Genomic DNA, 12,332 nt, shown 5'->3' on the forward strand with positions numbered 1-12,332 from the left:
GGTGCAATTTGTGCACTCACGCCCATTACTCATTGTTGAAATGAGTACTCACTGCTGGAGGTGAGGTTGTTAGTTCCTGATACTTCCAGCCTGTGCCCTATGTGTGTGTGAGTGTGTGTAAAGAGGGTGGCTAGAATTCAACCTTCTAGAAAAATCCTTAGGTACAGAACTCATAACTGGAGGTTGTGTGTGCCACACTGGGCAGGATATTGGCAGAATCTGCTATGAAATTTGTCTGTGGTACAATAACAAAGACATGGAGTCAATCCAAATGTCCATCAATGATAGACTGGATAAAGAAAATTTGGTACACATACACCATGTAATACTATCCAGCCATAAAAAGGAATGAGATCATGTCCTTTGCAGGGACATGGATGAAGCTGGAAGCCATTATACTCAGCAAACTAATGCAGGAACAGAAAACCAAACATTGCTCATTCTCACTTTTAAATGGGAGCTGAACAATGAGAACACATGGAAATGGAAAGGGAACAACATACACTGGGGCCTGTCAGGGGAGGGTGAGGAGGGGGGAGAGCATCAGGATAAATAGCTAATGCATGTCAGGCTTAATACCTAGGTGACAGATTGATAGGTGCAGCAAACCACTATTGCACACGTTTACCTATGTAACAAACCTGCACATCCTGCACATGTACCCTGGAACTTAAAATAAACTTACCTGTGATATTTGAACTCTATGCCAGGCACAAAATTAAGTATTTTCCTCTAGTTAACAATGATGAACCCATGGCTCAGAGAGCTCATATCTAGTTCTGTACTGAGTTGTAATCCCCTTGAGATCAGGGATTGGCTGGTACCTCTTATGTTCCCAATGCTAGACACAGGGCCCTACACCTAAATGATGCTCCTTAAATGTTTGAGCTTGATAATTATGATGATAATTTACACAAAGTCAACTGTTAATGAATGAATTAGGAATCATACTTTTATATCTATGATTTAATTATACTTGAGTTTCATAATAACTTTATGGGTTATTATGAGCAAGAATTGTTATTATAAGCTGAATTCTACAGATGAGAAGCCTGGCAGTAAGTCATGATATATTTAAAAGACTGAAAATAAAGAGTTAAATCTTTTTATCTGGAAAATGTAACTCACAGAAAAGTTACAGTAATGATAAAAGCTAATAGTTGATCATTGAGAAAATACAGTCAACATTGCCTGGAAATTAGAAGCAAAATTCCTTTTTATTTAATAAAGACCATTTAATATAAACTTTAAAAAAGGGTTATATGTGTTTTAATTGTTCTTAAACTGTTTTTGTAAAACTGTTGTCACATCTCCAGCATTTTTATGGAAACCTGAGGGGAAAAAATTAGTCTGTGAATTTTTCCTTTTCTTATTAAGGCAAATAAACAAATAAAGATGGAACTCTGTGCATGCATCTGAGACCCAGATAAGGGTTCCTTTGTCGTTCTCACTAATATAGAAAAATCTATTTAAATTTTCTTACTTCCCCTTTCCTTTCAAACCTGATCCGGTTAGTCTTGGCTCCCACCCCCTCCTTCCCCAGTTATAAAACCAAACAGAAAGTTTGTACTGAAGGAACAAGTCCCTGCAGTGACTCAGAGGAAACAAGCATTTATAAACCATGTTTCCCTAATGCCTCAGTACAAACACGGCTGTGGCCCAATTCCAGATTGGACGAGGCAACACTCACTGGTGTGTCCCCAGCAAAACTGAGTGTCAGAGGGGGCTAACCAGAAACAAGACCCAAGCTGCAAATGGCCTTGAGGCAACACCACACCCTGGAGATCTTTCATCACCAAGAGTCAAAACAACAATGGCTGAAACAAAGTCAGGCAAAGAAATGTTGGACTTTGCTGGAATGGAAACTTCTCTTTTAATTTTCTATATAGGTTGGCCTGGCTGCAGCTTCCATACTAGCTAATCCCTTCTTTGTGGTGTCTGCGAGTTGTTTTCTTTGTATAGTATCTTTGCCCTAGATTCTAGGTAGACCGTATCTGCCTAGAATACAAAGGGTTACAAGGACAGTTTGGTTTTGGCTCTGGAGTCAGTCACATCTAGTTTCGAATCTCAGTCCACCACTTCATATTTCACTTGACAAATGTTTACTAAGGACCGATTTTGTGCCAGGCCTGGTTCTAAGTGCTGAGAATGAGGAAGTGAGCAAGATAGTCAGGGTCCCTGCTCTCCTGCTGTTACATTCTAATTGGAAGAGCTATGAAAAACAAACAAAAACAAAAACAAAACCAGAGAGATTGTGTGGCAGTGATGGTAATAATACTATGGAAATAAATCAGAGAGTTAGGTTGGGTGACCAGGGAAGGCCTTCACAAAATGGTGAGGAGGAGGCTTCTGTGAAGAGATTACATTTAAGCTGGGAGCTTAATCACATGAAAGAGCCAGTCAGGATAAGAACACTCCTGGCACACACAAAATCCTGGAAGAGGAATAATCTTGGCCTATCTGAGGAACAAAAAGAAAGTACATGTGGTGAGTGAGGCGAGAGTAGTATGAGAAAAGGCTGGAGAATGTGATAGATGAGAGATGGCCCCCCACTCTTAAAGATGCCTCCCATAGACATGTGGGTCTATTTCCCCTCTTCTTGAATCTGGGCTGGCCTCTGACTATTGTGACCACTACAGCATGGCAGAAGTGATGTGGTGCCCATCCTGAGCCTAGTCTTTAAGATGACTGGCAGCTTTTATCTTTGTCCTCTGTGGCCCTAAACTGACATGTAAGAAGGCTGAAAACCTGCTGCAGGGCCACATAGTCAGGCCCTGAGAACACGTGAAGAAAAGAAGGCCTCAACTGAGCCCAGCCTTTCCGCTGCTCCTGCCAAGGTGCCAGACAAGTGAGTGATATTGTCTTGGACCAGCTTAGCCGCAAACTTAATACCATCACCTGACTCCAGTAAAGGCCACATGAGACAGAAGAACCATCTAGCTGAGCCTTGCCCAAAGTCCTAACACAGACAAAATCATGTGATACAATTCAATGGTTATTGTTTTAAGCCACTCAGCTTTGGGGGTAGTTTGTTTCTTAGCAAATAATTTCCAGAAGAGAGAGAGAGACTTTAGCAAGGCTACTTTGACCTTGACCCAGAATAGTTTGGCTTGATATGGATGAGAAATCATGGGAGGGCTTAAGCAGAAGGTGTAGAGCTTATACAAGCTACCATGTGAAAAATATATGTAAATAATGATAGTTTGCCTGTTTCCATTTCAATAAGAATTGTATATTATTGTTTTTTATTTATTTTTCCTGTTTTACCCCATTATCTAGGGTTTCTGGTTAAATGTTTAATGGAAGTGGTATTATCAGGAATTTTTTTTTAATCTTCATCAAAAATGGAAGCTTTAACCTTAATTCCAATACTAAATGTTAATCTTATTCTAGGCTGGATATTGGATATTGGACTGGTAATTACACTACTAACTTTGATATTTAAACTAGATCTTTTGTTGACACTCTTTTTTGTTGTTAAGTCTTTGGAAGTTTCCTTTTACTACTGATGTGCCAAATTCTTTTTTAATCACAAATAGATTTTGGAATTCATTAAACTTTTCTCAGCCAAAAGAAAGCTCCATGGTATTTTAAAACTTAATTTGAGTTCTATTTGCCCCTGGCTTTCTAGTTCTTTAACCTTGCTCAAGTAAACTGAACTATCTGTGTTTTAGTTTCTCAAACTGCAAAACAGGAATAATAATAGTATTTACATCGTAGAGGTGTCTGGGGATTAAATAATATAAAATCATTAACATAGTATGTAGCACCTGGTTAAGGGCTCAATAAATGGTAGCTGTACACAATATGCTATGTGCAAGCATAGTGTGCTATTTTTATGGCTCAGTTTCCACCTGAAGAACTGAGGAGACTCCAGCTATATTCAAATTCCTCTCAACTAGTTCAGGAAATCGTTAGAGGAATCATGCACACATTCACATACAGGGCCTTTGTCATCCCAGTTGCATATCCACTAGAATTGGCCAGCACAACTGCCATTTGGTATCCTCCAGGGCCTCTTCTTCTCTGATAATGGTTCCATGGATTCTCCAAAATGGCAAGCCCTATTAGCCTACTGAACAGTGGCTGCTTTGTCCCTTCCAGCAGGGGACATTCCAGGCTGCTGCCTCTCAGGCTGTCAGTTGAGCTGCTGCCACCATCAAGCTCAAGTGGGGCAAACATCCTCACTTTCTCCCCTTTGGAAAGAAACTGCCAAAAGAGTGATTACTTGACCTTCCAGATCCATGTAGAACTTTCTGTGTTACTATTATATTGTATTATAATTTATTTCAGCGATGCCTGTTATAAGGTGATACAGTCCACTTGTACTCTGTGAGCAAACCTGTTCACTGGCCCTCTACTTGGCCTATGCTCTCTACTTGGCCTCTGCTGCCCTTCTCTTCACCAAACTTCTATCCCAGTTTGTTCCTTAGATGAGTTTTTTCAAAGTTGTGTTGAAAAAACTTTAGTTCACTTCTTCAGACATGCCCCATAAAAGAAAAGTGCTCTTGATCAAATCCCTTTTTCTTTTTACATCTCCGTTTCATAGACTCAAGTGCATATCAGCATAATAAGACCCCAAAATATGCACTAGCAAGAAGCACTCTTTCACTTGGCTTAATCCAGTATTTCATAAGCCTATTTAAACACAGAGTGATTTTGAGTCTCTCTGATGAAGAATCCATATTCAATAAATGTTGTTTGAGAAATGCTGCATTTCATTCCTTCCCTACTTCCAGGGATCATAAGCTTTTAAAATTTAGTTGTTACCTTACTTCTTTCAGTTACAATAAATACCAAAGTAGTGCAGATTTTTTTGTTCTTCTAGGGGTTAGTCCTATTACATAATGAAAATAGACTGCCTGCGTTTGAGTCCTGAATCCATTACTTACTTGCTACATAACTGGACAAATTACTTTATTTGCACCTCAGCTTCCTTGTATGTAGAATGAAGATAATTGTAGCGTTTTTTTTTCGATAGGGCTATTGTGATGATTAAAAGATATCATGCATAGAAAGTGAGTTCCATATATTCTGCTTATAGATGTTAGTTGCTATTACTATAACTATTATATGATTATTATTATAATTATTCAAAACAAAAGAGCCAACAGTTAAGGCCTATAAATCTTTCTTTTATACACAATTTTTCTTGAGATGAAATTGATCAATACTAGATTTGTCCAGCTTAAATGTCATCCTGTTTTTAATCAGCATTGCTCAACGAAATCTGATTTTAGAATTGATGTGATATTGTACTTATGTATCACTGAAATCAGAAGTTATGTATCACTGATATGAGAAGTGTGTTAACGAAATGTTTTTCCTCTTTCATTCCTACCTATGTAATATATTATGACAATTACATTTGCTATCTTACTAGCATTAATGCCATAATAGAAAAACCCAATGTTGATAGTACTATTTAAAATATAGTTATATGCATTTAGTATATTCTAGTCACTACACATCAAATATCCCTGAAAAAAAAATTTAGAGGATTGTAAGCCTCATGTTAGCCAATTGTTTATTCTAAGCACTTAGAATCATTCTAGTTATTAGTTCATATTATGTTCAGGAGAGCTGTGTGTGTTGAGTAGGAATCAGCGTTAATCTCATTTTCTAAATGAAACCTTCAATGCATATGGAAATTTTATTTTTATATTTCTGATGATGGAAGTGGAAAGACACAGGCTAGTTATCAGGGTGGAGGAAACCATGATTAGGACCTTGCCAGGATAAGCTGTTACTATTAAGGGTCTTTTGTTTGGGAACTCAGAGAATAGGAGCGGCAACTCTTTAATCCCAGTCACCAGACAGTGTGTACAAAACAGGATCTTCTACTTTATAAAGGAAACATAAGGCCAGGGAAATAGGGAAGATGAGGGTTGAATAGAGATACAGTTTATCAGAAACTAAAATTTAGTGATAGAAGAGACATATGTCCCATATGTTTCCTAAATCTTGCTCTGTATGTCAGTTTTCCTTAAATTATGTATATATTATCAATAGGAGAAAAGCAGGTTAGATCCTCTATTCAGTGTCTTCTGCCTTTCCCTGCAGGCAGCTGCCCAAATAGGAGGGATTCTGTATATGAGAAAATTTTCTAAAAGCTATCCTTGAAAACTTAAACTTATTCTAATGGCAAATGTACATGATACGATACAATCATTTAATAATGTTTTATTGTTTTTGTAAAACTCTTGATTTAGAAGCAATAAGCTTTTGGGCAAGGGTTCTTTGGCTAATGTAATGATGGAAGTGATTTTATGATGCACACAGCACAAGGGCTCCTTACAGAATTGTTACTGTTAATATTATTATTTTTGCCTGAATTTCATGGCTACATTCTCTTTATCCTTGAACAGAATATGATTTTCTTATGATTGGGAAGGGCAGGAGTCCTAAGAAGATTATTTAACTTCCAGTAGGCAGGGCTGTACCTATCTTGTTCACCACCGAATCTCCAGGGCTGAATGTATGCATGGAACCAGAGAGTCTCAGAAAATATTTGTTGAATAAATGGATGAGGAATGAGTAGATAAAATGTTTTCTCCTCCAATTATCCAAATAAGCTACTTAGAATTCAAATTACTGAATAATTTTTCAGTCTTCCGCTTTGCTTGGACACTGAAAATTGCTTTTTGAAAAGTCAAAAATTAATTTGGAGCCCTTTTCAAGAGCAACTTTTTCCAGAATCCAATGTATAATATAAATATAAAAGATGTCTTATTTCCTCTCTATTGCTATCTTCTTAAGTTGCCAAAGGCAAGAAGACAAGTATCTCTCAAATGCAATGCAGACAAACTGCCTACTGCTATTTAATGAAAAGGAAACAAAATTGATCTTACACTGTACTTTTATATAAATAAAAATATTATTTAAACCCTCAAGCCAGAAAACTTCCCTAGAGTAATATTGAATGATTGCTTGGTATTTCTTTCTTTACAAAAATATCAATATCAACTCTCTATAATATATGAATTTTATCTTCTTTTTCCCAAAGTCAAACCAGAAAATAATTGTTAGCATATATAATATACATAGGTCTTTATTACTGAAGGTCTTCTCAAAAACTTGTACTCTGAGATTTATCTCAAAGGCAATAAAAATAAAGTTATAAAAATATTTTAATTGGCAATATATTTTTTCCTGCTGTTTCACAGAACCAAAGAGTGAGAAAAAAGACTCACTGGAAATGCATTTGTTAATAATTTACACATAGAGTATCATGGAATATTTTTCCTACAAATAACTTTATATTAGAGATTAATCTTCCTACAGCTTCTAATTCAAACCATGTATTCTGGATTTAATATTAGGAGTCACTCTTAACTATCTCACATGAAGGACAGGGACTAGATCAAAGATGTCTTGATAATAATGGAATACAGTTATAAAAAGAACGAAAATCAAGAGAAAGATTGCCATAGCCTTCAAAATGTATAAAATTGGCATTGGGCTTGTTGCTTTGGATAGGTATAAACTCAAGTTAAAAAGTTTTTTTATGAAAAAGAAAGAATCTTTAAAACCCTAAGCAAAGCTACATTTCCCAGCTTTATTTGTTTTATCTTTATTGACATCCAAAACACAAGTCACACATAAGCTTTAGAGATTAAGTCTCACTCTCTCCTTCTTGGTGTGTGTATGTGTGTGTGTGTGTGTATGTGTGTGTGTGTTCTTCCCAAAGTAAAGTAATAATTCTATTGCTTTGCAAAATACAAAACATAGGGATTATGGGAAAATAGTCAAGTTTATGGGAAAATGTGCTGGTTTATATATACCATTAGTCTCATTAATTTAAAGCACTTTTCTGTGCAGGTATTTTTCTGTTCCCTGTCCTTTCATTCAGAAAGCACACATGGAGCCTTCTATAAAAGTATGTCAGTAGCTCTTTTACTGAACCCTCTCTATGGACCCAGCACTGCCTTAGGCTTTACGAGACATGATTCTGGCACTCAAAGATCTCATATTCTAACTGGGGTTAGTGGATGATGTGGTTTGGATCTGTGTCCCTGCAAAATCTCATTTTGAAGTATAATCCCCAGTGTTGGAGGTAGGGCCTGGTGGGAGGTGTTTGTGTCATAGTGGCCAATCTCTCTTGAATGGCACAGTGCCATCTCCTTGATAAGAAGTGAGTTTATGACAGTCTGGGTTGTTTGAAAGTGTGTGGCACCTCCCTCCTCACTCTCTTGCTTCTGCTCTGGCCATGTGATATGCCTGCTCTCGCTTTGCCTTCTGTCATGAGTAAAAGATCACTTAGGCCTCCCCAGAAGCCAAGCAGATGCCAGTGCTATGCTTGTACAACTTGCAGAACTATGAAACAATTAAATCTCTTTTCTTTATAAATTATCCAGTCTCTGGTATTCCTTTATAGCAATACAAGAAGGGCCTAACACAGAAAATTGGGACTTAGGAGTAGACATTGCTATAAAGATACTTGGAAATGTAGAAGCAGCTTTGGAACTGGGCAATGGGCAGAAGTTGGAGGAGTCTGGAGGACTCAGAAGAAGGCAGGAAGATGAGAGTTTGAAACTTCTTATAGGCTGCTTAAATGGTTGTGACCATAATGCTGATAGTGATATGGACAAGTGAAGTCCAGGCTGCTGAGGTCTCAGATAGAAATGAGGAACTGATTGGAAACTAGAGAAAGGTTACCCTTGTTATTCTGTAGCAAAGGACTTGGTGGTTGTATTGTGTCCATGCCCTAGGGCTCTGTGGAAGTTTGACATTAAGAGTGACAACCTAGGGTATCTTGTGGAGGAAGTTTCTATGCAGTGAAGCATTTAAGATATGGCCTGGCTGCTTCTAACATACTGTACTCAGATGTAGGAGCAATGAAATGACTCAAAATTGGAATTTATATTTAAAGGGGAAGCAGAGCTTAAACATCTGGAAAATTTGCAGCCTGGCCATGTGGTAGAAAAAGAAAGACCATTTTCAGGGGAAGAATCTAAGTGGGCTGGGGAGCAACCACTTGCTAGAGATATTTGCATGGGTAAGAAAGAACCAGGTGCTGATAGCCAAGACAATGGGAAAAAGGCCTGAAAGGCATTTCAGAAATCTCTGAGGCAGCTCTTCCCATCACAGGCTCAGAGGCCTAGGAGGGCTAAATGGTTTCATGGGTCAGGCCTGGGGCCCCATTGTCCTGTGTAGTCTTGGGAAATTGCTCCCACATCCCTGCTGTTCCAGCTCCAGCCATGGCTCAAAGGGCCACAGATACAGCTCAAGCTGCTGCTTCAGAGGATGCAAGTCATAAGCTTTGGAGAGTTCCATGTGGTGTTAAGCCTGTGGGCATGCAGAGTACAAGAGTAAAGGAGACTTTGCAGTCTCTCTATAGACTTCAGAGCATGTATGAGAAAGCCTGGGTACCAGGCAGAAGACTGTTGCAGGGGCAATCCCTCACAGAGAACCTCTACTATGGCAGTAGTATTGATGGGGAAATTTGGGGTTGGAGGCCCCACAGAGACCCCACTGGGGCACTGCCTAGTGGAGCTGTGAGAAGGAGGCCACTGACCTCCCAACCCCAGGATAGTATATCTACTGGCAGCTTTACATCTTGAGCCTAGAAAAGCTGTAGGCACTCAGTTCCAACCAGTAAGGGCAATCATTGGGGCCGAACCCTGAAATCCACAGGAGTGGAGCTGGCCAAAGCCTTGGGAATCCACCTTTGCTACATTATGTCTTGCATGTGGGACATGAAGTCAAAGGAGATTATTTTGGAGCTTAAAGATTTAATGACTTAAAGATTTAATGGAGCTTAAAGATTTAATGGGTTTCAGACTTGCACAGAGCCTGTAGCCCCTTTGTTTTGGCCAATTTCTCTCTTTTGGAATGGGAGTGTATACCCAATGTCTGTACCTACACTGTGTCTTGGAAGTAAATATATATTTTTTAATTTTATAGGTTCATAGGTGTAAGGGACTTGCCTTGTTTCAGACTTTGGACTCTGGACTTTTGAATGATGCTGAAACAAATTGTGACTTTTGGGGAACTTTTGGCAGGAGATGATTATATTTTGCAATGTGAGAAGAACATGGGATTTGTGGGGGCAGGGGCAGAATGATATGGTTTGGATCTGTGTCCCCACCAAATCTCATGTTGAAATATAATCTCCAGTGTTGGAGGTGGGGCCTGGTGGGAGGTTTTTGGATCATGGGGCAGATCTCTCATGAATGGCTTAATTGCATCTCCTTGATGATGAGTGAGTTCAGGATTGGGTTGTTTTAAAGTGTGTGGCACCTCCCTCCCCTTCTTGCACCTGCTCTGGCCATGTGACATGCCTACTCCCACTTCATCTTCTATCATGAATAAAAGCACCCTTAGGCCTCTACAGAAGCTGATCAAATGCCAGCACCATGGTTGTACTGCCTGCAGAACTGTGAGCCAAATCAGTTTATTTTCTTTACAAATTATCTAATTTCAGATATTCCTTCATAGTCAGGAAAGAATGGTCTAATACATTGGACTTGCAAGGGAGACACCGGTAAACAAAATGACACTGTGAAAAACCAGGTGCTCACATAAAAAACAAATAAGGATCCAGAGGATGATGGAAGGTGTGCTTCCATTTCTAAGTCCTTGCTCATGCTTTTTCTTCCACTTTGAAAGCCACCATCTTCCTTTAGAAATCCTGCCCATCCTTAGAAACTGGCCCAATGCCGTCTTCTTTAAGATGCATTTCCTTATCACCTAGTCAGATTGATCTCTCCCAGCCCTGTAGTCTTACCTTTTTTTCTGTACTAATTCTACGGACGTTATTACATACGGGTTCATATTATAAATATTTACATATATTAGGAAAAAATATCTCCTTTGGTTCCCAAACAGCCAAAGCTAGATTTTTTGTATCTTGGAATGGTCCACAGTGTCAAAAACAGTGTCACTCATTTATTGAGTAGGTGATCAATATGCTTATTGAATGGATGATTATGTAATTGAATGATTGAGTCACAGGATTTTGTATAAAAGCTACAAGGATATTTGTATTATTACTGTTTACTAAGACCTTCCCCATACATTATATTTCTTAATTCTGTAAGGTAGTAATTATCATTGTCACCTTACATATCAGTTAACCAAGGATCAGAGAGGTTGAGAAACTTGTTTAACCTCAGAAAGCAAGTAAATGGCATATCTGGTATTTAAACCTAGGTCTTTTGACTCCAGAAAAAAGGTCCAGTACTCTTCCCTTTCCTCATTCTACTTCTTTTTTTTAAAAAAGGCATTTATTCTATTCAGCATCATGATCGGATTGTTACATTTAGCAATCAACAACATGGGTGCCAAAAAAAAAAAAAAAATTAAAACCCTTTGTTGGAATTCTTTAACTTTTCACAGAACAGAAACTAAAATAACCTGTTATACAATTAGTCACAAATACAGTCCTTGAGGTTTTTTGCTCGTACACATGAGTATTTGTCTAATTTGTCTAAAACATGTCTTCTTCATAGCAGCTAAGTCCTGCCACCACTGTGCTTGACTGAGTTCACAAATCTGTTGTAACCTATAGCTTCCCTGTCACTTCTCTGGCTCTCCTCTCCTGCTAAGCTTTGTTTCCTAATTAAAATCTTCTGCCACTGCCATAGCTACTGTTGCTACTGGAACCCCCATAGCCCCTTTGGTTTCATGGTTTGGCTAAGTATTGGCCTCCACCATCATAGGGGCAAGAGCTTCTGCCTCCAAAGTTTCCTCCCTTCATAGGCCCAAAATTTGAAGACCGAGAGTTGTAATTGCCAAAATCATTGTAGCTGCTACCACCTCCAAAATTCCTTCCATCATTACCAAATCCATTATAGCCATCTGCACTGCCACCATATCCACCACCACCATGGCTGCCACCAAAGCCAACACGACCACGGAAGTTTCCTCCATGACCAAAGTTGTCATTCCCACCAAAACCACCTCCACGACCATTACCAAAGTTTCCAGAACCACTTCGACTTATTTGGCTGGACGGAGCACTAGCCATCTCTTGCTTTGACAGGGCTTTCCTAACTTCATAGTTGTGGCCATTCACAATATGGTATTTCTGAAATGGCAATCTTATATGTGGAGTCATGGTTGTCAAAGGTTACAAAGGCAAAACCCCTTTTCTTGCCACTGCCTTGGTCAGTCATGATTTCTTTCTTTTTTTTTTTTAGTTATTATTATTATACTTCAAGTTCTAGGGTACATGTGCACAACGTGCAGGTTTGTTACATATGTATACATGTGCCATGTTGGTGTGCTGCCCCCATTAACTTGTCATTTGCATTAGGTATATCTCCTAATACTATCCCTCCCCCATCCACCCTCCCCACAATAGGCCCCGGTGTGTGATGTTCCCCTTC

The 12,332-nt window shown here is 38.8% G+C and overlaps 1 pseudogene; it reads right to left on the reverse strand.

Moving 5' to 3' along the window:
• Positions 1-11,563: 11,563 nt before the first annotated feature.
• The window catches only part of LOC105537384, a 1,978-nt pseudogene continuing 1,209 nt past the window's right edge, over positions 11,564-12,332 (reverse strand).

The sequence above is a fragment of the Mandrillus leucophaeus genome, unplaced genomic scaffold, assembly GCF_000951045.1.
Source record: "Mandrillus leucophaeus isolate KB7577 unplaced genomic scaffold, Mleu.le_1.0 Scaffold172, whole genome shotgun sequence".
In the NCBI taxonomy this organism is placed as follows: domain Eukaryota; kingdom Metazoa; phylum Chordata; class Mammalia; order Primates; family Cercopithecidae; genus Mandrillus; species Mandrillus leucophaeus.